General features: G+C 50.7%; 1 protein-coding gene across 3 annotated transcripts in view; it reads right to left on the bottom strand.

Moving 5' to 3' along the window:
* Positions 1-27,705, bottom strand: part of DAG1 (dystroglycan 1) — a 49,583-nt gene extending 21,878 nt beyond the window's left edge. Inside the window, exon 1 of one of the 3 annotated variants that reach the window (XM_074550082.1) lies at positions 27,577-27,705. The gene's annotated coding sequence lies outside the window, so the exon portion shown is untranslated. Of the gene's footprint in view, positions 1-26,960; positions 27,446-27,479 lie in introns of those variants that run through there. The other 2 variants (XM_074550080.1, XM_074550081.1) reach the window with 2 other exon arrangements.
* Between the last annotated feature and the right edge of the window lie 230 nt (positions 27,706-27,935).

Raw genomic sequence — 27,935 nt, 5'->3', positions numbered from 1 at the left:
AAAACAATCTAGGGGAAAAAAAGCAAACTCAAACCCAAAACAGCAGTGCTAAAAATGTGTGCTGGGCAGGGAAATAAGCAGCACCCTCCTGCTGATGGGGAACTCGCCTGCAAGCTGTCACCAACTTGTTGCGCTCAAGTTCCAGAAGCCACAGGCAGTTTCGTGACACTTGTGCAGGAAGTGGTCACCACCATTGACACCTTGCAGCAGTTTTTACTCTGCTAGAGCACTGAGATATTTAACTTTCCTGTAGCTGACAGGAAGCTTTCTGCTACCTTCATTACCACTCTGTGAGAGTGACAAAAGATGCAAAGAGCCTAGTTTTCCTTTTTGCCCCATCTGTTTGTCCAGAAGTTGGGTTACTACACTGTCCTCCCCAGTTCCCAATTAGGGACTCCATTCCCAGGAAAACTTCTTCTCCTGGCAGAGGTAAGCACTGAGGACATGCTCCAGTAAGCACTTGAGCAAGTGCTGTGCAGGGGAGGAGGCAGCCTGGCAGTCCCAAAGCCCCCAGCCAGGGCACTCCTGCTGAGGTACGTGCAAGGGGCACTGCAGAGCAGCAGCAGCAGCACAAAGGACACCAGATCCCTTCTGGCAGCTGGAGCATGTTTTTTCTTCCCTGCAGAGCACATTTCCTCTGCAAGATGCTGTGGCAAGTCTTGTTCTGAAGGAAGCACCTTCCCCAGCCTCCAGCAGGAGGGATGAGTATGGTACCCACAGGTGCCTCTCGACTACACACTTCCACTCTGACCTGACAGACTTGCTGGAAAACCACCTGGATGTGCCCCTGCTCATCCACCCTGCTGGACTGGCCCCCTGCAGGCTCTGTGTGCTCCCTGCCCTGTGCTCAAGCCATGTCTGAGTGTCCACTGTGCTGGACCAGCAGCTGCAGATTCTGGCTAGGCAACACTCCTGACTCTTTGATGAAAGTTTCAGCAACCACAATCAATCCCTTCCTCCACTTTTGTTATTCCCAGACAGCCAACTCAGATCATATCTTCAAGTGCATTCAGTTGAAAGGAAACTCAGATATTATCTTCCCAAGTATTTAGAAGGCCTCAGAAATCTTTTTTTCCTCTGTAATTACAAACATTGCAGCCAGGTAGAACTGCCATTTGCTTGCTGCCAGCAGCCAGGAAAAATGAGGATATAGACATCCACCAACAAGCCAAAGCAGAGGGACAGCTTCAACAATGCCACTCCACACCTCCTGCATCCTGTGAGCCAGGCCCATCCCAAGGGAAAGCTGGCAGACAAAAGTGATGACAATCCAAGGTATAAATTGGATCCTTCCTGGAGGAAGCTCAAAGAGAACAAAGTGGGATGCACTGGGGCACAGGGGAGATGGGAAACAAGAGCCCACGCTCTCCTCTAATAAAAGGACCAGAAGCCAAACTAACTCAAAATGGGTTTTCTTAAGGATCCAGTAGGGTCATAAACAGGAATGCTTAAACTTCACATGGGTTTAAAAAAATAAAAAGGGTGGGGCAGCCAATTTTATAGAAGGCAGAGTTACCAAGGCAGTGTTCCTGGCTCAAGCATCACTTGATCCCGGGATGGCATTCAGGGAAATGATGACTCGCATTCCTCCCCAGGCATCCTCTCCTGGCTGTTACTGGAAAGGGCATATAGGCTAAATATACAGCTGCACTGGGCAGAGCAAGGGTCTGTTTGCCTCAGGGCATGCACTGTAATGTGGCTTTGGCTTCACTTGTGTTCCCAGTGCACAGCCAGAGAAAGTCCCTAAAAACTGCTTATAACTCCTGGTTTTGTCTGAAAACAGAGCGACAGTGTGCAAAAACCCGAATATTTAATTCTGTGTTTAGGGAATGTAAGCTAAAGGTAGTACTAAAATCCACAGGAAATTAAACTAGAAAAGTTTATGGAAAAAAAAAAAGATGGGACTAAGATCTCCTTCCATACAAATGCCATAAAAATGCATATTTTGAAGATAAACACAACAGATGTGTGTACATATATCTATATATACATGCACATACACACGCACAAATGTTTTATAAGTTCCCAAGGTTTAATAAAAAACAGAACTCAAGGCACCAAGATAAAACAGGGAGTTCTGACTCCAGCTTTCTCTTTAATAAGCAAAGTTTTGTCTCATGCTGAACTTGTCACTCATTCTGCAATGAAGACCCTGGCAACAGAGTAAAGCATTTTCACAGAAGCCATCCCATCCTGCAGGAGAGCAGGGACAGAGGACACTGGGCTGGCAGCTGGGGCACCTGGAGACAAGGCAAGAAAGCGCATGGACACAAGGGGTAAAACACAAGATGTCACTTTTTAAATGTGAGGACTACGAGGGATGAGAGCCTGACCTTGTGTTCCTGGGCAGGCAGGTTGTTCCCAGCAAGTGCCAAAGGACATGTGCAGGAGCAGCTGGTGTGACAGTCACCACTGTGTGTCCTGTCCCCTGGTATCACTCACCATCCACCAGCTGTTCTGAGTCTAATTCACACCCCTTAATGACCTTTGATAGAAGTCACCGAGCTGGAAAGTGGGTTTCTATCAAAGAGGAGGTTTCTGCTGCTCCAGAAACAGGTTTAAACCAAGCCACCATCACTGACTGCAGCCTTTCCTCTGCCCCTTGCTCCAAAGGGACAAAATCATCCACAAAGCTCCAGCAGCACTTGAAATCTCAGCCTGCAAAAACACTCCCTCCCTTAAGCTGCTCAGCTGCACCGTGCAGGAGATGTTCTTTACAGCTGTAGTCATGAGCACCGAAACCAATGAGCCTAAAAAGATTTACATCTCTTGCTTGATTTCTTAATTGAATTAAAGGCTGAACAAAACCCCTTACGAGGCTTCAGAGAATCCACATGGAAAAGAAACAACAAATATCCTAATTGGAGAGGAAGCTTTCACTGGACATCCTGTCTTAACAACTACTAAAGAGTCCCTCCAAAAAGAGAAAGACCCTGAGGGATAAACTCCTAGGCTGAGCAAAGCACGAAATCTGGAGTTTTGGAGTACATCACACGTTGAATGGGTCACACAGAGGAGGGAGGTGAGCTTCAGTGTCTTTTTAGCCAAAACTCTTCCACCTACCAGTTGCCTATTTTTTATTTATTTAATTTATATAAATAAAGTACAAAACCCTTTTTGCCAAATTAGCAAGCACAAGCAACCAGAGGGGTGAAAGACATGAAAGACACACTGACAGGAGAGGGCAGCTCTGTAAATCACCTTCTTAGGCAACTTGATCAAACTTTCAAATCTTGTTCTGAAGGAAACCCTTCTGAGGCTGCACCTCTGGCCTCACACTTGAGTCAGAAGGCTCATGGCAGAACCCTTGCCTGTGCTTTGACACCTTCTCTTCGCCCCTAGAACAGCTTTGGGGCCCCCCAGGACAGGCTGGCACTGCGGGCACCAGCAAGCACTGGCTCTGTTAATGGCACTGAGAGGAGCACCCGAGTGTGGGTGGCTTGGGCAGGGACAGGAACACACAGCCCGAGGGCTGCAGGCACCAAACCCAAATCTGGAAAGAAGAAAGGGTCAGTGGAGGTTTCAGAGTCACCTCCAAATGCTGTTTGGCCAGAGTGCTTTGTGGAGACACAGCCACATTCCAAGGTTTATAATCATCTTCTGGGTATTCCACAAAATTCCTCAGATAATGAAATATTTCTAGCAGGTCCTTGAAAGTGCTCAAGCACTATAATTTCCTACAGGTTGGTGCCACAGTGCCAGGATTTAGGCACTAAGCAGAGGAATGGAGGCAAACTTTGGATCTCTCCCCTACCTGCTGCTGCCACCACGGGGAGGCAAAGCACCGAGAGCTGACAGTGAGCGGAGACAGGAACCAAGGAAAGCAACACCAACAAAAAGCCATTTCCAGCACTTCAGCTGTGTATGCAGCAGTATTTATGTTCTCTGTGGCAGTGTAACTAAGGGCAGGCACATTCTGTTTAGAAACATCCCACCATTCCATCAGCTTTACCACCCCACCCTGCAACTCCAAGCCAAGGCATTAAGATTCAGCTTCATGGAGTTTCTCAGCCCTGATTTATTACTCAGCTAGCACGACTGCCACAGCTCTTCATTTAAATACATTTACCCCCCAGTGACTAATGCAGAGCAGGCAGGGCATCAGCTGTGGACCTCCAACTTTTAATGTTTCTCATGAAAACTGCTCTAAACGCTTCTTGGCAGAAGGAGATAGAAATGTTCCAACTTTAACCATCAACCATAAAATGGGAAAGCTGTGAAATGAAGCAGCATTGCTCCCATGTCACAGAGGCAGAGAAAGCTTCTGGAGGAAGAATTAACTCCCTAAAGATCAGCAGCTTCCAGCTGGGCAACACACTGCCCTTAAACCTGCAGAAATTCAGGAGTCACTAAGAGCCATCAAATGAATAACCTCTTCCCTTTCCTGGAGACCAGGACTGAAGGGCTGGACTGCTTCAGTGGCACTCAGCTCCCCACAGTCACCTCTGGCCCAAGCTGGCCACCCTTTCCTCCAAAAGCAGGAGATCTCCAAGAGCCCAAGCTGACCAAGGCAGAAGGACAGTGCATGGCTTCACAGGTCCACCTCCTTCCCAGATGCTCTGGTGCAGGAAGACTGATTTAAATTACAAAGCACCTTAAAAGACCAGACACTAACAGAGCCTGCATTGCATTCCTGCTGCATTAATTATATTTGAACTAAATTATGTTGTTTAACTGTGTAATTATAAAATAAGCCTCATCTGGTTTTGACCATGGCCTCAATGGCTTCAGCCAGGAGCAGGGAAGACTGGAGCTGCTCATCACAGGTCCACTGGCACAGAGACAGCTCCAGCTTTTCTCCCCACCCTGCTCTGGAATTGAGAAATCAAGAGACAAGTTCAATTATTTCAATGCGAGACCGGACTTACTCACTGCAGTATCAGTGAGATTTAGGCTTTTTTTAAAACACTGACATTCTGCCCCATCCATACAGATAAAAGGACACATTCAGCCATAGCTCAAGCTCATTCCTTAAACCAGGAATCATGCATTCAGGATCTGGGCAAGAAGGGCCATAGAGACAACCCTGACAGCACAAAGCCAGGGTAACTAAATACCAGGTTAACAAACAAACTAATAACCTGCTTCTCTCTTACACAAAGCAGTTTAAAGGGCTGCTCTGAGCAATCCCCCTGCAGCAATTCCAAAATAAACATCCTGCCATTCCCTGTTCCCAAATTCCACAGACAAAAAAGTCCAGAGGACTTAAAAATAGGATCAAACTGTCCTGCTCAGACACCAGACAAGTTATTCAAAACTGGGACCCAAGGACAAAGTGGGTAAAAAGCATTCACAGGAAAAGGGGAGGCAGAGAGACTGCAAGGACAAGGCAAGGTAAACTTCTGTTTTCCTTCTGTAAGCAGCCACAGAGCCCGTGTAGTGTAACACATTTGCAACAGTTAACTAGCTGGCATGGGATCTGGAATCAGACCTCAAAAATCGGCCCTGAGGTTTAGCCACAGCAGAAAAAATCCAGTAATTTTTCCCTCCTCTATCTTGTACAGGTCAGAGATGTTGAAAGCAAGGTCTGAATATTTATGAGGAAAAAACCCTAAATTGCAGTGTATTTCAAAGAGTGTGAGCACAGGCTGTAGTCCTCTATTTTGACTTGCAATGCAATTTTTACACGGGAGACCAAAGCTGCTTGCCCAGCCCACTGACACAGTGTCCCACAGCTCCCTAGGTGACACCTGAATGGCTGTGAGGGGACAGCAGCACACACTCACAGCTGCACACTGACATGCAGGATGGCAGCGGCTGTGGCAACTGAAGTGGGCACATCAAAATATGAATTTAAGTTATAAAGAGAAGAAAATGGAGTAAGATGGGGCAGATCCTGTGCTGACTTCTTCCCCAGTGCAAAGAAACACTGTGGAGCACGGGATGACTCCTTCTGCAAGAATCCCAAGAATGGGGGCAAAGTCATCAGAGCTCCAATGCTCAGATGCCATTCTAAGGCAACAAGGTAAATTAAACCAGCACTCAGCTGGGTTTTGTAATAGTTTGATCCTCTCTGAGTCAAGCATCACCTTTCTTGCTCTCTGTGTGTGCTTTGGACACCCAGAAACCACTCTCCCCTTCACCCCTCAGCCAAGTTAGAGGTACTCTGTGTAACCCTTTTGTAACAGCAGTGCCTCTAATGCCCCTTTTCCCACTACTTGGAGCTCTGCCCCACAGAACCCCCTTTTCTGCCCTGGGGCACCCAGAAGAGAGCAGAGCCCAGCCCCAGGCACAGTGTGTGCTGCTGAGCTCGGGAGAGAAACGAGAGCAGCCCCACTTCCCAGCCAGCAGCCACCCACAGCAGCTCTAAGTGTTCCCGAAGACAAATGCATTTGTGCTTAATCACTGTGAATCCACCCCCCAAGTCACTCTCACTTTGATTGCGGCCCAGCACTCCCTGACCTTCAGCTAATGCGATGGCCAAACCCAGGAATTAGTTTAAGAGGGCATCCTGTTACTCAGCACCCACTGGACTATCCTTGCTGCTCTCACAGTCACACTCCTAGGGCTGCACCTCTATCCCAGCAAGCCTCAAACACTTCCCAGAAAAACCTGAGGGCTCTCTGCTATCAAATAGCACAGAACACAAACAGTGTAGCAAAAGCACACGGGCTCTACAGAGAGATGCACAAGCACTGCAGGAAAAGGCAGTCCTGGAGCTGCAGGGAGGCTGTGGAGCTCTGAAGGTGTGCTCAGCCTGCCTGTGCTTTACAGAGCTGCTGCAGATGTGGGGAGACAATGAAAGTGCTTACCACAGTACATCCCATTCAGGTTCCAGAGAGCAATTCCAATCCCCAGGTGGCAGGCACAGCAATTAGGTACCCAATGACACACACCAAAGCTCTGCTTTGCTTGTGTTAACTTCAGTGGTTATACAGGGTTTCCTTGGCTCACTGTCTTTAGCAGACTGTTGGTTCAGGGATGAGATCAGGTCAGTCCTGCAGGACCTTCCTGCACCTTGTACAGCATTTGGAGGATGCAGAATGGTCCATATGTAGGCAGAGAACTTACAAGTAATTCAGCTGAGCCAGCTACAAAGCCTGGTCACAACTCCCATTCCCTCACCTGGAGGGGCTGGGCTTAGAGCTCAAAAATAAAAACCTAATTACACCACAGCCAGGATTTCTACAACAGCCCACTTCTGAAGAGCAGCTCTGGATTGGCCTCTTCTGAGCTTCATAATGGGTTGTAGGGGGAAAAGGTGGTTCATGTAAGTCCATCCCTTACAAAGTAGAGATGCTATGCCAGAAATAACCTGGCTTACTGGTTTCAGTTACCAAGCACTCACTTAGCAGCTCTTTGATCAGGGACCATACTGTCCACACCACAGCATCACCAGAGTCAACTGTTCAGAGCAAACAAATCCAGGTTACAGATCTGAAACACCTTCCACACACCATCAAAAACCACTCTCAAAGGTAATGAAGATACCTCCTACTGCAGGCAGCAGCAGCAGCCAGACTGCCTCTCACTTATTCCTCAAGACCTTATGTCAGCCAGGAGCTTTGCTCACTGCTGTACACTGAGCCTAAAACCCCCCTCTCCCAACAGAGTATGATGCTGCTCCAGGTGATAAAGGCAACATCTAAAACCTCAAGGGTGTAAATAATGAGGTAAAAAGTCACAATACCTGAGAATTAAGGTTGTCTGTGAGCTGGTCCCAGCAAGTAGCACAGTTCACTGCTTTCCTCCACCTCTATTCCAGATTCTGCCTTAGAGACAGGTGAGCCCATCACCCACCCATGGCTGTCAGCAAGCAGCCCAGGAGAGACTGGCTCCTGCTCCCAGCCCTGGGATAGCACAGAGGCAGCACCTCCCTCCCACTCTGATTCAGTCCCTCTGGCCCCGGGCTGGAGGAGGTCCTGGATGGACAGGATCCATGAAAACCAGTCTACAAAGCACTGGTGAACTGGGAGCCTTGCAGACGCCTGTAACCCGATAAGATCCATAAGATATAGGGCATTCTGCTGCGAGGGGAGATGGCACAGGTATTGCAAGCAGAGCCTGGGGCTGCCAACCTTCCATGCAGCCTTTGTGCCACCGAGCACCTCTCAATGCAAGCAGTTAGGGAATGTTTGGTTTTTAAATACTGACAAAATAAAACTGTGAGCAGAATTTGAAAAGAGAATTTTGCTGCTGGAAAAAGGGATGTTTCTGAGATCTTTATTCTGTGCTTGCTTTATTCTATACCCCTGCTTGCTCCCTTATTCTCACTGTTCTTATTCCTTGGGAAAGCTATTTCTCTCTTGCACTGCTCTTTCACAAAACCAAGCAACAATCTGAAGAAAAACTGATAAGGCTTGGGGCAGATGTGCCTTCATTTTTCTTAAAGATAAATATCAACATCAGCAACGCCCCTACAAAGGCAAATCACTGCGAACTGGAGCTGGGTGCCCGGAGCACTGCAGACAACAGCAACATCCACACCAGCTGAAGTAGCCAGGGAAAAACCTGGGAAAAACCTGCAAACCACTGAAGGAGAGGTCTGATCACATCACCTGCAAGCCCATGGCTTATCCCGGGCTTTGCACCAGTGCACAGAAACGGAGTGCATCCAAAGCACTGGGATAACACATGAATTCTAACACAAGCACAGCAGCCAGAATGAAAGCTTGGAGGGAAAAGCACCCACAATGTCGTTTGGGATGGCAGGTTTGCTCTGCTTGTAACATACACTGCCAACACTCCCGGGAAAGCTGCTTAGAGATCAACAGATAAAGGCTTTTCGCCATTTAGCCTGTTATTTCATGTAAATCGGGTTGCCCTGCTACAAAGAGGCATTTCCATATGAAGTGAATGGTGCTCAAAGAATCAGGAGCAGCCACACCAAACCATGGCTCAATCCCTCTGAAGCCCCAGGACCAGAGGATCCTGCTTCCCTTTTCACAGGTCCAGATCTGCAATCCAGAGTGTCAGTCTTCTCATCAAAAATGCAAGTGATGTCAAAGCACCACCTCCCTAATATAGGGTTTTGTCCACTGAAATAACTCCAGACTCCTCCGAGATATGAAGTCATGTTTTGAAAAGCAACAGTGCAGAAAATTCAATTAACTAATCGAGTCTGTCTTCTGCTTGGGCACCACAGAAGCAAGACTTCCCAAATCCCATCCCTGAGATGTGGTATGCTATTGATGAGCTCTGCTGCTGCAGCCCTTCCAGTGGGGTTTACAGGGTCTGCCCCCACCCTCCCCTTCTTCTGGTTTTGGAGCAGGGAGTCCTGCACCAAGCATGGCATGCTCCAGAGAACTGGGAAATCCTACCCTGCTCTTAATTTGAACCTTGGTAGAGGCTGGAGGGAGCTGGAGAGGACAGGAGTAAACCAAGCTGGAGGCAAACAGTAGCTCTTTAGAGGAATAAACCACTCGTCAGCCTGTCCTGATTGATAAGTACATCTGCCAGTCCCCACCTGCTGTTCACATTCCTGGCATTTCTTTCTGCAGCATTTTTTCCCCCCAACTGCTGCAGAGGAGATTTAAAGGAAGGGGAACAGGCCCCAGCTTAAACAGAATGAAGAGATATCAGGCCAGTTTTCTTGCATTACATTGGGCAATCTGCTGAAGGGGTTTATTGCAGGAGCCTTCGCAGGTTCAGAAACTTCTAATGGGCGTTACGTGCTCACCTTTGCTCTTTCCTGCCATCATACCTCTATTAAATTCCTGGCAGATAAAGCAGGGGGCTCCAAAAAGGTCTCTGCAGCCTCCAACCACACAGCCAAAGTAATTTTCTGCACTGGTCAAACACTCCCTAGCGCACAAGGGAGATAAGGGTGAAAACACAGCAACTTCTCCAAAACAGGGCTCTGCTGCCTTCCCTGCAGCAGATGAGCACAGGCAGCAGGGAGAGCAGGCAGGACAGCTGTCAGGAGCAGCAGCACACACTGCTGGGAGAGCAGGAGTTTAGCTCTGGTTTTCAGTCCTGCACGTGGGCTAGAAGTTTCTCCTTGTTATCATTAGTTTTAACACGGTGAGAAGGTGATGGAAAATAAACCAGTACAATTATAGCAGAGGGTGGAACATGAGCCTGCTTGTTGTCAGAACAGGAAAAAGCAGCTCTGAGGAGCTCTCAAGAGATTCAGTGTCTAAGTTCCCAACCTCTCTCTCAAACTGGATCAAAATTAGCTATTAGGATCAAGTTTATTAGAGCACATACCCATAGTGAAATCCTATCAGGCTGGTTGCTGCAGGGAACCAGGGCAAAGCTGCATTTCTGGAGCTCGGGTGCCCAGCACCCATCTAAAGTGATTTCCTTTCACCGAAAGATGAACTCGGACATAACTGCAAACAAACCTATGAGGTTTTACTTATTTGCAGTCTTTGGGGAAGGAGGGAGGAGGCAGCAGGAAACAATCACAGCTTTCCCCACGCCTGGAAGAGAAGCAAAATGTGAACTAAGTTTTTATTTCAGCCCAGGGTGGATATTTCCACGGCAGGCAGCACCACTCCTTAGGGCAGAGAGCACAGCAGAACCTTTATAACTCAGGGAGAGTGTGATACAAAATCTGACTGACCCTGCATGCTCCTGTGGAACAGCACAGTCCCAAAGGACACCCCAAACCCTGGCAGCACCAGCCACTCCTCTGCAGAACGTTTTAGAGTGTATTTCCCAAAGCTGCCACACTCACTGACATGAAGGAGCCCGAAGTTAGGGGTGGTGAGGAGCAGGGGAGGGCAAGCCAGGGGTGAGCAGTGTTTGATTAGCCAGCTAATGCGTGCAGCTGTCCTCCGGTTTTACGGCCTTGGAGGAAATTTAAACAGGAACTTTCTATAAATTAACTGCCCATAAAATGAGCATGTTTTCTCAGTGCACCAGAAGGTCGGGAAAGGTCTGCTCAGCCCCCTGTTCCCAGGACATGGCCAGCAGCCTCCACAGTTGCTGTTTCTCCTTCTGAAGCAGAACGTGAATTCAGCCCGTGAGCACTGAGCTGGCAAAAGCATGCTCACAGAGCAATCAGAGTCATTCTCCATTCACAGCAAACTAATAATTTGTCTTTCCCCTAAAATCCCCAATCCAATCCAGATGTCTAAGCAGTCTTTGTCCCAAAAAGCAAACGATACCATGGCCTCAGAGAGACAGTGGCTGCGCTCGCAAGGCTGTTTGTTCTGTGGGAGCAACGCACACGTCGATTGCAGCTCCTGCCAGGTCCCAGGCTGCCAGTGATAACGTGGTTAGAGACACTCTACCCCAACCCTTCTGGCTTCCTCCTCATCCAGAGGATTATTGAAAAGTTGCCCTTAGGGAGATTCTGTTGAAGAAATGCACCTGACATGTTCCCAGTTTTGAGGAAATCAGGAGGATGGGAGAAGCCAGGGTGAAGGCAGTGCAGCAAACACGGGAAATCAAAGAAATAAAGTAACTTGCTCAAGGGTGCATGAGGAGGACAAGTGTGGGTGGTCACCCTGAGCCACAGGAGGAGAAGCCTTGTCACACAGGACCCTGGGAAGGGCTGTTTCAGCAGGGGACAGGCTGGATCATCCCAGGAAAGGAAGAATGAGGCATTTGGCAGAAGGGCTGAATTCCTCTGGCAACAAAGGTTAAGCACACAGCTGCACCTGTCCTGGGGAAAGGGACCCATGCCAGGTGGGGAAGGAGGTCACAGCCCCCCCAGCATCCTGCTGTGGGACTGTTGGGGAAGAGCAGCAAGTTTCCCAGGGTGGGGGGCTCAGCACAGAGCCCTTCTGTCACACTGGCTCTCCAGTGTGCTGGCAGCAGCCATGTGCTGCAGCACGCCAGGGAAAAGCTGTCCAAAACACCTATGGAAACACTTGGAAGAGCTGAAAATAGAGTTTGGAAAACAAATGCTGACCAGCCACACAACTCTTCCAGGAATATATAAAGTGTTAGGGTAGCTGCATTCGAGTCCCTGAGTATATTTTCAATAAATAAATATTTTAAACTACTTTGTTTCAAAATTTATTATATTATTCAAGCACTGTGCAATGCTTCACATTTTAGATCTGCAGGCTGCCAGGCAAAATTGCTGCTGATTTTTAAAACTCTGCTGTGCTGCCTAGGGTATCACTTTTAGGTTTTTTTCAGGTACTTTTCTACAAACACATTTATCCTGAATAATAACATTGGGTCTCTACCAATACACCAAATCCTGTTTTAATCGTGGATTAAAACATCTTTATTCACAAACCAACAACAATGGGTTTATTTTCACATCTATCTTCCCCCCTGTTTTAACAGTCCAATAAGCAAAAGAAAATACACCAGTAACTCTGTATGCAAAGTAACTCCCTCAAGAAGTAGGTATTTTTGTCATTGACAAAGCCACAGTGCGTTCCACTGGCAGCAGTTTCTGGGAGCTCCATTTGAGCAGTGAGCAGGGCTGCCAGGACACAAGGACTGCACGTAACAAGCCAACTACACTGCAGACATGCCAGAGCTCCCCCACGGCCCTGCTCCTCTACTGACACAGCAAGGAAGCACAAACAGGGAAAATGGATCAGCCTGTGTCCTAACCCGGGTATCCCCTGTGCACACAGACTCAATCCATGCCCTTCAACCCAAACTGCATCCACAGGGATATTGAACCCTCCTGCAAAAGGGAAAACCCAGACACAGCAGCTGTGTTTTTGGAAGGTCCAAAGCACAGCACACAGCAGAGTGTGGCTATGGCAGATCCTGCTCCCCAGCACCCATCCCATCACTGACACAGGTCCCTGAGCACCAGATACCAACTAAACACAGCTTAACCTTCACAGCACAGACTTCCACACAAATATTAATACTGACAAATAAATTCAGGCCTGCTTAATCCAAAACACACAGCGCTGTCGCCAGGCTTGTGTTTTGTTTGGAGAACAGACCAGACACTCCGAGCCTGGCTGCCTTACCTATTTCTGAAAGCCAGACTTAACTCAACCCAACAGATAACAACCAAGCTGAAAGCCCAATCCTCACCACAAACCCCTCCTGCTCATCAAGCTCTTGAAACTGAGAGGGGGAAAACAGCCCCGGGGTGCTGCAGTTATCTCCATCAGTGCTGTGGGGAGCTGGGGAGAGAGAACACATGCCTGCCAGGCCAGGCACCTGGGGCAGGTAAGTGCCTGCCAGTGTTCCTCACCACTATCAGCTCAATCAGCTTAGAGCTCTGTGACTGCTCAGCACAACAGGGCTACATGACCCCTCTATCTCCTTTTCCATCCTTACAGCTTAGGCTGTAAATTCTTCAGGGACAGCTATAAAGCAGGAGGTCCTGATGGAGCACTGCGGGCCATGGCTAGCTGGGACTCTGCAGGGAGCCATGGCAGCAGTTCCAACAGCCCCCGGGTAAGGATGCTGGGTAAGCCTAAAAACTGTGAAAAATGTTAATTTCCTGCACTGGTATGCAGACTGCACCTAAGAAACTGCTTAATTGGACACAGGGAGAGGAATCAAGGCTGAGGTACAGTGACTTACATTAGGGATTTTTGTCTTTGGTGTAGAGTAGCCAACACACACCACGTAATTGTAGGGGAGCTTTGGGGTGTGGAGACTTGTGAGGCCACTGAGGTGACATCGAGTCAGACAAGGCTGAGAGATGAAACCTCCTATGCAGCACAGACACCAGGTTTGGGTATGGATGCAGCATTAAAGTGATGAGCAGAAAGTAATACACGGCTGTTACCTGGGAATCTGGAGGGATATGGGCAAGGAAGAGATGGGTTCTGAAATAGGAGAAAATGGAGGGCCAACGTTCCTGTTGTGGGAGCAGGGGCACCTACAGACAGCCATGACCCCAAAGAACAGGCTGAACCCCCAGGTGCCAGGGAATGCCCCAGACAACCTGGACTCCCCATCTGTGGCCAGCAGGCTTGCTGTGGGAGGGCAAAGGGGGTGCACTTGCACACTGAGTGCCATGGCAGGGAAGGGTGACAGATCTGAAACTCAGAAGCAGTGCCATTTGCCAGATTTAACAGTAATAACTATGAGCTTTAGAATACTAAGTGTGTAGAATGCTCTAACTGGAAATTAGTACCAGTGCTGTTTATTAGTGAATCTCATAACAAACTCTGCAGCATTGAGCCTGTGGGGTGAGCTGCCTGCACCCCAGAGGGGCTGGATCAGCCCAGGGCTCACAGGATGCCCCAGCTCTGGTCCCTGGCTGCTGCCCAGGCTCCTCAGTGGAGAGGTTAAGCCTGCGTGGGCAGAGGATCTGGGCTGCTTGTGGTACATTTGCACAACACTGACCCATCACTGAACACCGTGCACACCACCACCATGGAGTGAGCACACCACTGGCCACACTTTCAATTACTGCTAATAATAAACTGGGATAAAGAGCTTAGAAGTTGGAAGTGCCTGTGCAAAGCACACCTGCAATTAAAGGGGCACTCCTCAACCACACCACGTCAGCAGGAGCAGAGAGCTGGCCATGCAGGGACAGGAATAGGGCCCTCCATGCATCCTCCCACTCTTTGAGCAGGACTGACCTAAATCCTTCCCTTTTCAGACTCCAGTGGCAGGAGGAAAACGAGCTGGTCTCATTAATTTCCCCTCCTGCTGCCTGGTGAACTTGTCTACAGCAAAAAAAAAATTATTCAAAGCTATGCTGGTGACCTGGCAACTCAAACTCAAATGACCTGCTGCAGCATTGCTCACCTCATGGCCAAGCTCTGCTCTGGCTCCCCGAGCTCCTCAAGTTATTCAGCTGTGGACATTTCACAGATGCAGGGAGGACACCCAGCAAGGGAACTGCTCCTCTGCAGGGCAGTTGATGCAAGAGAAGGGCACGTAGTCCATGGACAGCTGGTGGCTCAGAAAAGACTTCTCTGCTATGCAGGAGACCCCGAGACTGGCACAGTGCACAACACAGGTGACTCCTCCCTGCAGCTCCCTCAGAGCCTCACTGCAGCCAAGTACACCAGGGCACCCTATTTTCCTGTGATTTCCAGAGTTCAAGTTGATTTTTTAATCTGACAGGAACAGTAGAAGACTATAAAAAACCCCACAGTGGCCTGAGCAGCTCCGGAGTCTAAAATAAACATGCCAAGCCCTATTTGTGATGGAGTAAAAATAGCTTGTTTCTCATACCTTCCCAGGACCTCTGCTTCGTACACAAAAGCTTCACAGGTTAACTACAAAAATATCAGATGTGCAAGGAATGGCTTGATTTGAGCTTTGCACTGTTTGAGGAGTTCAGAAAACCACCTTGGCCCTGCAGCAAAGGGATGAGCCCTCAAAGCTCATCTCCCGCCCAGGGCTAAAGGCCAGGCACTGCCAATTCCCTTTAATAGAAACCACTGTCCTTCTGGAGGAAAAAAATCCAAACAAAAAAATCCACAAACGTCACTGGAATTACATCTTGTGCTCTTTCTTGGCTGGATACTTTTTAAAATGACACTTATTGCACAGAGCAGTAACTATAAAATCTAGTGCAGAGCTGTGCTGCAGCCGGGACGGGCTCCCTGGGAAGCAGAGCGAGCACAATCAGTGTCTGCATCAAAAGGAGAAGACAGACTGTGGCTGGGCTAAGAAACGCCACTTCATAGCGAGTTCTGCTAAATTAACTTTTTTCCAGGCTCTAAATGTATCTCACCTGGCCCCTGTGATGCTCCTGAAGAGAACAGAAAAACAAGCCCTGGGAGGGAAGCTCGGCAGGAAAGCCGTCACGACGCCGAGTTTAATCATTACATCATTCCTAGGGACAGCTCTGCCGGACCCACAAGTGAGCACCAACCTATTTATGACTTGGGTTTAAAAAAAGGGCCAGAATTTGCAATGCATCTGAAGCTTGCTGGTATTTATACAGGCACTAAAAGGCACCCAGGGGAAAGGCCAGGCGTGCAGGAGCCACCAGCTCCAGGAGCCCTCTGAGAAGCAGCCGGCACATGTCCCTACAAGGCAGTGCTGGCAGGGCACACGCAGCTGTCCCTCTGCCTCAGCCCAGCAGCACACAGCGGCCTCAGGCCAGCCCAGACAGCACAGGGCAGGGCACTGGTGATGGGGCACCCCAGGGAGCACCTTCACCAGCCACACACACCACCGACCGCCCTGCTCCTCCTCCAGGGTCACTGCTGGAATTCATCTCCAGAAACCGGGCCCACATTGAGGAGGCATAAATTAAGCAGCAATCTGGGGCTTTGGGTGAGATGCAGAGGCATCTCCAAAGAGCTCTAAGCACAGTCCCACTCATTTTAAGTGAGAGGTACAAGAAAAACTAATTTTCTTGCTAAATACTCATTTGGTTTAGCAGGTCACATTTAAAAGCTCAACATTTGTACTTTAGATTATGTTCCTAACCATGCCCACATCATATTGAAGGCCAGCATGTACTGAGACCTGACCACAAGTCCCTGAAGTTTCCACCTCTTGATGAAAGTCACTTTTGCACTTTGTCTTGAGCCCAAGGCTTCAAGAGATGGAAAAGACATAAGTTTCCCCTCAGTTATTTATTTCCATTATTAAGCACTCTAGCAAGTAAACAAGGAAAACCACCACACACCTTTCCCAGGTTTTACATTGTCTGGCTGCTTCCTCCTTGTTAGACATAGACTTTAATCATTTATGGTCATAACTGTTTCAGAGAACAAGGAGAGCAACCTGCAGCTTTCCAGCCCCTTGTACCACCTGCCTACACACTGTCACTGAATGGTCACCTCACCAGATGCTTCAAGGTAAAAATCACAGCTTATCTTATATGAATATTTGGTGCTAGCTGTTACGTAAACACTACTGTTTTTAGAGGAGGCTTCTCTCAAGTCCCTTGCTCTCTTCACTTGTATTTGCTTCCCATTCTTTCAGCTTATTCTGAAAGGGCAGGACTCCTGGAAAAAATGTTCTTCATATCTGCTAGGCAGGGGTATGACAGCCCAGCCACCAAACACCTGAAACACCAACACACGTGCACCCCAGGATGTCAGCTCATACCTCCACCCTCCAATGCACTGCATCACGCTTCCTTCCTACACCAATGAACTCTTCCTCCTATTCAGTGGCCCACAGAGATCTCAAGGGACCATGCACCATGGGGCCTGCAAGCTGTAATCCATCCTCCCATGCTGGCAAAGACTTGGGAAATCTGTAGAGAGGAATGGCTGAGCTTTCTCCCTGCCTCTTCCTCACAGGGCAGATGTGCCCCAACCTGCCTGAAGACCCACAGCAGCATCACAGGCAGCCCCATCATCATTTTAATCATGGTAACTGCCCAAGGAAGCATTCCCACCTCTCCCACCCCAGCCCTCTCCTCCCTTTGTGCTGGTGCAAGAGTTACAGCGCACAGAGAAGTGGATGTGGGAAGTGACACACATTAAAGGAATGCAACAAGAGACAAACTAGAGGCCAGTTCCCATCTGGTCAGATTCCAGGCTGGATGTGGGGTCTGCAGAATCACTTCTCTTTTCCTTTTCACAAGGGAAAGGTGGGAATTCTTCTGCCAGCAGCACCTGCTCAAACCAACTGAGAAGCTGAGCACACCAAGTCTGAACCCTGCCACAAACTGTGCCAGGCAAGAGCACTGCACAGAGACACCAAGGAAAACCCAGACAATTCCAAAGATAAAGAGAAATTAAACTGGGTTCAGCTGGACATTTCCCATTCATTTCCCACTATTGTCCTAACCAGCATCTGAGCAGCACACACTGAGAGCTACGGTCACCTCCCACAGCAGCTGCATCCTGGTGCAGGCACAGCAATTCCCTCAGAGCAGGAGGCTCCAATGGATCCACTCCACACTAACAGTCCTCTCCAGCACTCCTGGGCAAACTGCAGCAAGGCCAGTGACCTGATGCAGGTTTCTTTTCAGCCACTAAGCCACTTTAAAAGACATCTAAAAATACATGAAATGCTTTTCTCATGTGACTTTTCTAAGTGAGGGACTCTAAAGCCTGCAACCACAAATGGAATGAGACATGGCTGCAAGATCTCTTTTCCTGCACCAACAGCCTCTACACTGGCCACCTGTTGAGGCCAAGAGACCAGCTGAAGATAAAAACCTGGAGCATTGTGCTTGGCAATATCAGCTCCTGAGGTAGCACCATTCTCCCCAAGGGCTCTGCTTCTGTTCAGGAGCACCATGCAGATGGGGAACTGCAATGTTTTAATGTGTTTCTGTTCCAGAAGGATCTTTAGCTACACCCAAAAGAGTTCAAATTTATACTCTTCCCCACCAAGGCTGAAATAAAAAATAACTTCTCAGCTCTGCTGACACAGGTAATTCCTCTCCACTGAGGAGAGGAGGTAAATAGGACAACTGTTTGCCTTTGAAAGTGCTTTGCAGATCAGCTCAGATGGCTGCTGCCACAAAGCCCAAGCAGGAGGACACTGGCCACTTCAGCTGATCCTCAAGCTTTTTAAGAGTAGATTTACATTAGATTTCCCATCAAGACTCTTCCTCCACTCCCAGACTGGAGCAGAAAAGCTCTTTTGAGATGCAGACCCGTGTGCTTACAAGCTCCTGTACATGCCAGCAGACAGACACTGGGCAGTGAGAGGTGTCTGCTCCTGGATGGGCTCAGGCTGCAGGGCTGAGCCATCTGCTTCTGCTGAAGCTGAGGGTGGCTCTTGCTTGCTCCAAAGCAGACACCTCACTGTGTGCCCAGGCAGCTCCAAGCTTCAGCTGACCTTTTCCAGTTGGCACAGCCTACAACTGCTGGTCCCAAACAGGGCTCAGAGTCAGCTGTGCAGAATTCACTAATAATCATCTTAGTCACTGCTTAAAGAAGAATCTCACCCCTAAACACTTGCCTAGGGAGTCAGCCCAGCCAGCCTTAATTCCCATATATGACCAGAAATGAGGACTTCAGCATGTGGAGCAATCTTTGCTGGGCTCCCAGCTGGAGTGACCAAGGCACACACCACCCCAGTCCAGAAGACACTCCCAGGGCAGAGCTCTGCACCCAGCCTTGCTCTCCATGATCTCCCTCACGCTGGTGGCAGATTGCTCTTCCAGCAGGATGTGAACTGACCAGCTCATCCCAAAACACAGGTGTGTGTGGCCAAGGTGTGCCTTCAGAACTGCCCCTCTATGCAGTCCCTCAATTTCATTTTAACTTCAGAAAAAATCAAATCCTAATTTTCACTGCCTCCTCTGCTCCCTGCCTTTCTTTGTGGCACAGGGGAGAAGCTGCCTCAAAGGATTTCCTGAAGCATCATATCAAGGCAAAGGTTTTGAACCAGCATGTGAACAGACTGTAAGAAATCCATAAAAAGTGCCAAGAGGCTTACCTGGAGTCAGCAGGATTAACTTTCCTATACAGAGTTATGCACCTCCAGGGGAGGCTTTAGGAGCCTGCCATTCAGGGAAGAGAAAAAGGCTGGAGGCTGCTGAGCTGGGTCACGCTGGAGCAAAGCACACAGCACCAGGATGCAGCACAGAGGTCTGCAGGAAACAGCTTCTTCCTGTGCCAGCAGCACAGCACCACGAGCCCTCTCCCCTGGGACACCAGGGCTGGCACAGCCACTGCCAGAGCAGGCTGGCACACACAGCCACTGCCAGAGCAGGCTGGGACACCCAGGGCAGGCACAGCCACTGCCAGAGCAGGCTGGGACACCCAGGGCAGGCACAGCCACTGCCAGAACAGGCTGGGACACCCAGGGCAGGCACAGCCACTGCCAGAGCAGGCTGGCACACCCAGGGCTGGCACAGCCAGTGCCAGAACAGGGACACCCAGGGCTGGCACAGCCACTGCCAGAGCAGGGACACCAGGGCAGGCACAGCCACTGCCAGAGCAGGGACACCCAGGGCTGGCACAGCCACTGCCAGAGCAGGCTGGCACAGCCACTGCCAGAGCAGGGACACCAGGGCTGGCACAGCCACTGCCAGAGCAGGCTGGCACACCCAGGGCTGGCACAGCCACTGCCAGAGCAGGGACACCCAGAGCTGGCACAGCCACTGCCAGAGCAGGGACACCCAGGGCTGGCACAGCCACTGCCAGAACAGGGACACCCAGGGCTGGCACAGCCACTGCCAGAGCAGGCTGGGACACCCAGGGCTGGCACAGCCACTGCCAGAGCAGGCTGGCACACACAGCCACCTTCAGCCACCGAGGTGTGTGACAGATGCCCGGCCCCACCTGCCCCAGTCCCGGCTCCAGCAGTGAAAGCAGGAGGAGGAGGAGGAGGAGGCCAGCAGCACTTGGACCACTCCCACCTGAGCCAATGACTAAAAGATTGGAGGAGCTTTGGTGGAGCAGCACAGAACAAGAGGAGGGTCAGCGCTCCAGTTTTCAGGAATAATGGGTGTGCAGTGCAATGTGCTGGGACGCTGGTTTGAGGGAGGGTGGGGACTGAACCACATCTCAGTGCTTCCAGAGTGCAGGAGCTCGTCCACCTCTGGCTGAGGCTTCAATAAGCAAACCTCACACCCAAATTAGCCATGGCAATCATGGAGTATTTCCCTCTGCCACATTCAGCACAAAGAATCACACACAACTTTTATCCTGGCTTATCACCATTACTGCACAGGGAGCACCACTACCTTCTCAGAGATTTAATCCCTCAATATACAATTTTACATCATTGCCAGTAGCAAGTGAAGCCCTTTTTCATGTTAGCTTTGACTACAAAGTTTTCATGAGGCTGTGAAGCCCCATTCCTACACTTTTCCTACAGTTTAGTGCTAAGGGTTCATGGGCTTTGCATGCAGTACTGTTACAACATGTTGCTTTAGTTTTCTCTGGACATTTCTGAAGATTTGTGTTTATCTCAGCAATTGCCATTCTCAGATCAAATTTCTTACCTCCCTAGAGGCTGACCCCTGCTATTCAAACAAAATCTGACTCTAAGATGTGGTAAGTCTTTCTTGAAAGAGCAACCAGCACAGGGCACAAAGACAAACAGAGCACTGACTTTATAAACACCATTGGAAGCACAAAATTCCCCAGGTAGAGGACACAAAGTTTCACGTTTTGGCCACACAGCTCACCCTGGAGAAGTGAACTGATGCCATGGAAACACATACAGCACCACGGCACAGACCTTTATGCTAGATTACCTGACAATCTCAGTCCAATCACTCACAATTACTGCCATCAACACAAACGTTAATGCCCAGCCTGAAAAACACCTGATCTGACCCAGACACTCATTAAAATAAGGCTGACTGCCCCATTCCTGATGCTCTGTCCGGTTCAGGATGGGCAGATCTGCATTGTGACCATGCTGCAGGACTTGCAGGACCTCTTACACATCCCACACAACAGCTATTCTGTGCACAAACACCACACTGCAGGAGCTTTCAATGAACTGAAACTGAGAATTAATGAAACAAATCAATTACATGAGTTGCTTGTGCCCATTAAGTTCAGCTGATGCCAGTACCTCTGCAATTACACTTTCCCACATGTCTTAAAGCTTTTGCTATGGTAGGAGAAAGGAAAGATGCCAAGGAATTTCAGAAGATAGGCAAAGGAGGTTTTGAATTTTAGGAAAAATACTGGAAGAAGATTCTCCCTTGGAACTGGCATAGTCCCACCCTTGTCTCCAGCCAGCCTTTACCTGTACCTGAAGAGGCAGAAATCTGATTTTTAGAGAAAAAGACACATAGCTACACTGATCCTGTGTAGCTTCCTGGTAGGATGCTATGAAGTTGAATTCAGAGAGGGTTTTAGAATAACCACCTTTTATCCCCTTAATGTAGGCCCCCAGGCAGTATCATAAAAATTCCACTAGAAATATTTCCTTTGGGGTGGGGAAACACCATGCATGGTCTGTCATGCAGGAATCAGCTCCTACAGCACACAGAGGTCAAGACCTGAGCAGAAAGCCTAGGGGACACGAACAGGGAATCTCTGCAGCCTCAAACATGCCTCTCATTCCCCACCTAGAAGCCCACACCTGTGCAAAGCCTTCCTGCAGGAATCCCAAGTGCCACAGCACGAAAGTCACACCTCACATTTCAGCAACACTCAGAGAAGATCTGATGAAATCTCTTGCTGTACAGGGAACTCCCAGCTAGAGACCAATACTGAAGAGCTGCTTTAGAAAAAGGTTCACACTGGAAAAACTCACAACTATTTCCACCCTGTTTGAAGTGGAATCTGTACAGTATCCTGGACTGCTGAATAAATGAGCACTACAGACAGGGATCTTGGTCCCTCTCTGCTGAAACTGAAAAGTCCCAAAGAATCCATGCACACAAGGAAATCCTGGAAGCTCTGGAAAGAGATGTGATTCCCAAAGAGGATGGGAAAATCCATCTGGGGGGAAGAGGCAATTAGGGCCAGCCTAGCAAGGACCAGCAGCACACAGTCCCCACACTGCAATCCGAGGTTGTGACAGTGGCACAAGGCTTTCACATCACCTGCCATGATTCAACACTCCAGTGGAAAACCGCTGGTTCAAACCATCACTCAAGCTCATCCAAAAATCAATCCCTAGCCTTTGGGACTGATATAAAATGATCCGTATCTGCTACTGGAAACTCTCATCAAAATTACTGAATGCTAATCCCCACCCTTAAGGAACACACTTCACAGAAGATTAAGCTTCCTGAAGTCGAAATGCACAGTCTGGTTCAAAAAGAGAGAGAAGCCCGTGTGAATTCAGCACACACATGCAGCACTCCTGTGACCTGTAACCACACGAGATTGAACTGGAGCCTCTCTGGAAGCACCTCTCCACCCCAGAGGAGGGAGGGCAGGAATGCTGCCTGTCAGGTCCCCAACGAGCAGGATCCACCAAGGACTGCAGGAACGGGCTTCTGAGCCAGCCAGCACACAAAATATTTTAGAATCTGCCCATGGAAACTCTCTACAAATCGAGCCCTTCTCAGAAAGTACAGCAGGAAAGACACACCATATCCTTATTGGGGTTGCAGTGACGGCAAAAGCACCGTGGTGAGACCACAAGGTGAGAACAGCAGAGAGGAGAGGAAACCTTCACTCAGATACGTTTTTACAGGTCAGATGAGGCTGTGAGCCTGGTTTTCTAAAGAAAAACCCTAAACAAAGTCAAACCCAATGGGGCTGGGAAAAATTTTAGTGCAGTTTCCAAGCCTCACCCTCTTGCATGTCAAAGTCAGACAGTCCTTTGAATTCCACCAAGAATCACTCTCCAGGCCCAGAGGATACCTGCAGGACAGTGAAACAGGGAGGACAACTCAACCCTGAGAAAGTAACTATCTGTTATGGCCAAGAACACCATTACAAAGGGAGAGCTCTGCTGATACAATGGCTCCCTGCCTTCAAGGATGCTCTAACACCCTTCCCTTGCAAAGGGAATAAAGGGTCAAGCTGAAAAAAACCACCAACTTTACACCAAATCAGCAGAATCCACTGCTCCATGCATTAGCTCAGCACCACAGCTGGCCCCTGGGAGAAGGCAGGAGGGCACAGCTGAAAGCAGAGAAAGAGAAGGGCCCTTTTTAAAGCATCAAACCATGAGGGTGGCTGAGGTGACCACTTGCCCTGATCTAACCCACCACAGGGACCATGCCCACCTCCTCCTCCAGGCTGGGCCTCCCTGCTTTTCCCTCTGCAGTGCTGAGCTGTTGACAAACTCCTCCTGGTTGGGGATTCACAAGCTCCCTCCATGGAAAATCCAGGTTACTAAACTGCAGAAAGTTAACCCAGGGACAAAACAGGTCAGCTGAGCAAAATGACTGCAGGCACCACAATGGCATGCCTGGGGTCTGACCTCTCTGCTCCAAAGGCAGTGAGGCTTACCCAGCCCAGCCCTCCCACACAACCTCTGCTACCTCACCCCAGGACCAGCACGGTGCCACTGGCACGGCCTGACAGTGACACAGCCAGGGGCCACAGAGCTGAACTCCACTTGTGCTGGGGCTTGGCAGCCACTGTGAGCTCTCCACAGACAGGGGAGAGGGCCGCAGTAAGGAGATGAGGGAGCACAGGGTAGCCCTGCAGCCCCCTCTGGCTCTTGGGTCCCCAACACATTGTCCAGGGACAGGATCCCAGATGTGGAAACTGCTGCCATGGGCAGAGATTCCAGGGAATCTCCAAGGGTGCCTCAAGGCTCTGAAAAACCAGCACTGAGGTGACCTTGAGCAGGACATGGCATTCAGGAAAACAGGAGGCCCCTGCTGCCCACCCAACTCCAATCAAAGCCATGCCACTCACCTCGCCCCATCTCCTCCTCCTCTCTGACCCGGAACAGCTCCCAAACCAGGGATTTTTCTGCTGGTCTCCAGGTGACCAGCTCAGGCACTGCCCAGGGACAGGGCCTGCCTGACATGGGGACTTGGATCATCTCCTTCAGACACTGCTGCATCAGCACAGCAGTTCAGATGCTCATGAAAAATCCACTGACAAAAATACTGGTAACATCAAACATACACAACCATCTTTCTTGCTGGCAAGCTAAAATTTTATCCCAGGAAAGCTGAACCAGAGATAGTTTCAGTCAACAGATAAGCACAGAGAGATACACAGACAGAAGGCACCAGACCAGGATGTGCACCTACCTAGAGTGTTCACATAGGTTAATACATTAACTTTCCATCCAGCAGCACCTTAGTAGTTTGCTCAAATTCAATCTCACAGAACAAACCCTAAAAGCACAGGTTCTTCGGGTTGATATTTTATTTTTCACAGCTTAAACATGGTCACAGTCCTCTGCAAATTGGGTTTAAGGTACAGAGCTCTCCAGACTGCACAAACATTCTAAGAACAAACATTTTCAGCATACCAAGAGCTCAGATACACTAGGTCAATCCAACTGTGTTTATTTGTATTTCACCCAAATCACCGCCAAAGTACTCAGAGCTCAAGGAGCAACAGCCTCCCACTGATTCAGCAAGAGACCAGAAGTAATTGGTAGACAGTCTGCAAGCACCACAAAGAATGCCAGAGGCATTTATTTACATGACCCCTGTTTGCCTAAGAAGAATTCAGCGTTTGCATTTTCCTCACTCAAATTAATCATCACCAGACTTAACTCCTCAGTACTATTCCTCAGCTAACAGGAGTAAAGGCACAAACCACCCAAAGTCATCTCCACAAAACTTTTCAGACTGAGTCTGAACGGGAGAGTAAAGGCAGATCTTTATTCCATCAGCTGGAATTCCTCCCCAGGCTGGCACAGCACCCTTGGAGAGATCTCTCCAGGACAATTTGTCTCTCTCTCCCTCCAAGGAACATGGAAAAGGCAAGGAGACACCATTCCTACTGGTGAGCAACACCACTCCTGCCAGGACAGAACCATCACACCTTCTCTGCTAGGCTGACAACACACTGCACCTCACATCTGTGCTGCACACACCAAAGCATGAAAACTTCCCCAGGATCTGGCTGCTGCAACCACTCAGTTCTGGCTGCTGCAACCCCTCAGTGCCCGCTGGTGCTCAGTGCAGAGCCCCAGAGCACTCCCAGGCCTGTCTGCTGGCACGCTCACACAAGCCAGGATGCAGCAGGGCTCCCTCCAACACCATCCCCGCACTGTCAGAGCATGGCTCTGCCCAGGACAGGCAGCCAGAATTCCTCCAGAGCAGCCACCCATGGAAGACAAGCCATGCCCAGAGCGCTGGGGCAGCTCTGACCAGGAGCAGCACGGCTGGGGCTGGCAAAGGCTCCCACTCTGTGGGGCACACACCCTCCTTTGCCCCCACTCTGTGCGTCCCACACCCTCCTTTGCCCCCACTCTGTGGGGCACCCAACCTCCTTTGCCCCCACTCTGCCTGTCACACGCCCTCCTTCCCTCCTGAGAGCAGCCAGCTCAACACTCCGGGCTCTGGGACACGAGGAGAGCAGAGTGGTTAAGTTACCAACAAGTACCAGTGTTTCCAACAGCAGACAAGTGCTTGGGGCCAGCAAATCCCATACATACAAAACTTGGTACAGAGTGAGCAGAACACCTTACTGCTATCAGCTCCATAATTCATACTGATTCTCCAGGTGTGATGCCAACAATCAAGCAGAATTTACACCTCTATTTACACAATGCTTAAAGAAATGGGTTTGTCTGAGCCAGCAGGTGCAGTCAGCAACATCTCCCAGTTATTGGAGCATTTGTGCCAGCTCCCAGAGAAGTGAGCCTGAACTGCAGCGAGGAGTCGGTGCGACCTGGAATCAGCCAGGCTTTGCTGATTACTCCTCTGAGTAAACAGTGGTGTTCCCAGCACTTCAGCCTGCTCTCAAGCTCCTTCTGTTGGCATACTACCCTATATTTAGGAGAGAAGAGTGCAATGACAAGCATTGGGAAGAATGAATAAGTGGTTTAGGATGCTTGGTATAGCAGCAGAGACTGTGTGCGAAAAACCTAAGAATTAAAAACTCCTAAAGTGACAAAAGGAATCTGTAAAGCTAAAGGTGGAACCAGACAGCACTCCATTTGGAAAGTTAAACAGCAAGTTTTGTTAAGAACAGTACTCACAAGGCAAGAGGCATTAGCAGTCAACCCTGTAACAGAAATGGGTGGTAAAAAGAAGCTCCTGCCTGGAAGGGCTAAGAGAAAACTGGCAAATTCTTGGGTTTGAAAGAAGATTCTTGGGTAAAGAAGATTTTAATCTCATTTTGGACAGGTGAATGCCAGTGGCATTTTCCCAAGCCTAGGAGCCCAAAACTCCAGGACCAAGGGAGATACACCTCAGGGAGTGACAGCGATCCCTACAGCCAGGTCCCACATCCCCCGGCCCACACCTTCCCCCGAGCAGCAGGACCCAGTTACACTCCAAAAACACACATTTGCCAACTTCAAACCTGTGGCAAAACTCAGTAAACCCAGGCCTATTGATTTGAAGGGCACTGGAAACTTGTGTGAGCCACTTTGCAGCCTGTTGCTTCCAAGGAACCAGGGAGGCCACAAGTAATATCTGAGTAATATTTGCCATTTAGACCTTTGTGGGCGGCAGGACCACTGACCTGCCTTTAGTCACCTGCCCCGGGGAGTGCAGATAAAGGCAGCCTGTGGCTCTGTGCCTCCCGGAACAGCCGCCGCCGTTAGTCACGCTCGCGGTGCCCGGAGCCAAGGTCAGCCCCGGGAAGCGGCGGGGCCCACGGAGCCCCACAGGGCCCCGCAGTCCGGGACAGCCGCCGCTCCCTGAGGAACGCACAGCTCCGCCACTACTACCGGGCACCCACCTGTGCTCCCACGGCGCCGGGCCGGTCCCGGTGAGCGGGGAGAGCCCGGGACGCCCACACGGGATTTGTCACAACCGGAGCCACCTGCCGCCACCGACAGCACCTGGGCCGCTCCCGGCGAAGCCCCGAGACTCACCCGGTAGAGCCCGGGCCGCCCCAGCCGCTTGAAGCCCCGGGCCCGCTCCGCCTCCCGCCGGCCCCGCCGAGCACTCCCGGGCGCGGCGCCCACCCAGGGCCGAGGGCGGCGGCGGGAAAGCGGAGCGGAGGGAGCGCGGCCCGGGGGGAAGGCGGCACGGGGCCGGTCCCGCAGGCCGCGGAGGGCGCGCCGAGCTGAGGCGGCGCCGCGCCGGGAAAGCCACCCCGCCGCCCGCTCTCCGCCAGGCCCGGGCCCGCCGCGCCTCTACCCAGGCCGCGCCGCCGCCGCCAGCCCCGCTCCCCGCCGCCAAGGGCAGGGCGGCCCGGCAGGTGCCGCCGCAGCCCCGCTCCGGCCGGTCGCCGTTCCTCCGTCCCCGCTCTCACCGTGCACGCCGGGCCCGGCCCCGCTCCCGCCGGCTCCGCGGCCCCGACGCACCGAGCGGGCGGCGCGGCGCGAGCGCGACCCCGCGCGGGCACGTACCCGGGGGCGGGGCCGGCGCGCGCGCGCGGCGCCTGGCAACCGGCGGCACGAGCGCGCCGCGGCGAATCGGCGCCCGGCTACAGCTCCGGCCACGCCCCTCCCTGCCCCGCCCCGCCAAGCTGCCCGGCGCTTCCACGCCCCACCCCAGAGCCCCGCCCCAGAGCCCCGCCCGCTCCCGTGGGGCCGGCCGCACAGCCCCGCCCCTGCCCCGCCTCCAGGGCTCCACCCCGTCCCCAGGCCCCGCCTCACTGGCGCAGGACCCATCCCCGCTGCTCCGGCCCCGCCCCCTGCGCTCAGGCCCCACCCACGCCCCTGGCGGGTCCGCCGCGGGGTGACCCCGGCCCCGCCAGAACCCGCCC

This window comes from Zonotrichia albicollis, chromosome 12 (assembly GCF_047830755.1).
Source record: "Zonotrichia albicollis isolate bZonAlb1 chromosome 12, bZonAlb1.hap1, whole genome shotgun sequence".
Lineage (NCBI taxonomy): Eukaryota > Metazoa > Chordata > Aves > Passeriformes > Passerellidae > Zonotrichia > Zonotrichia albicollis.
This window is presented reverse-complemented; position numbering and strand designations above follow the sequence as displayed.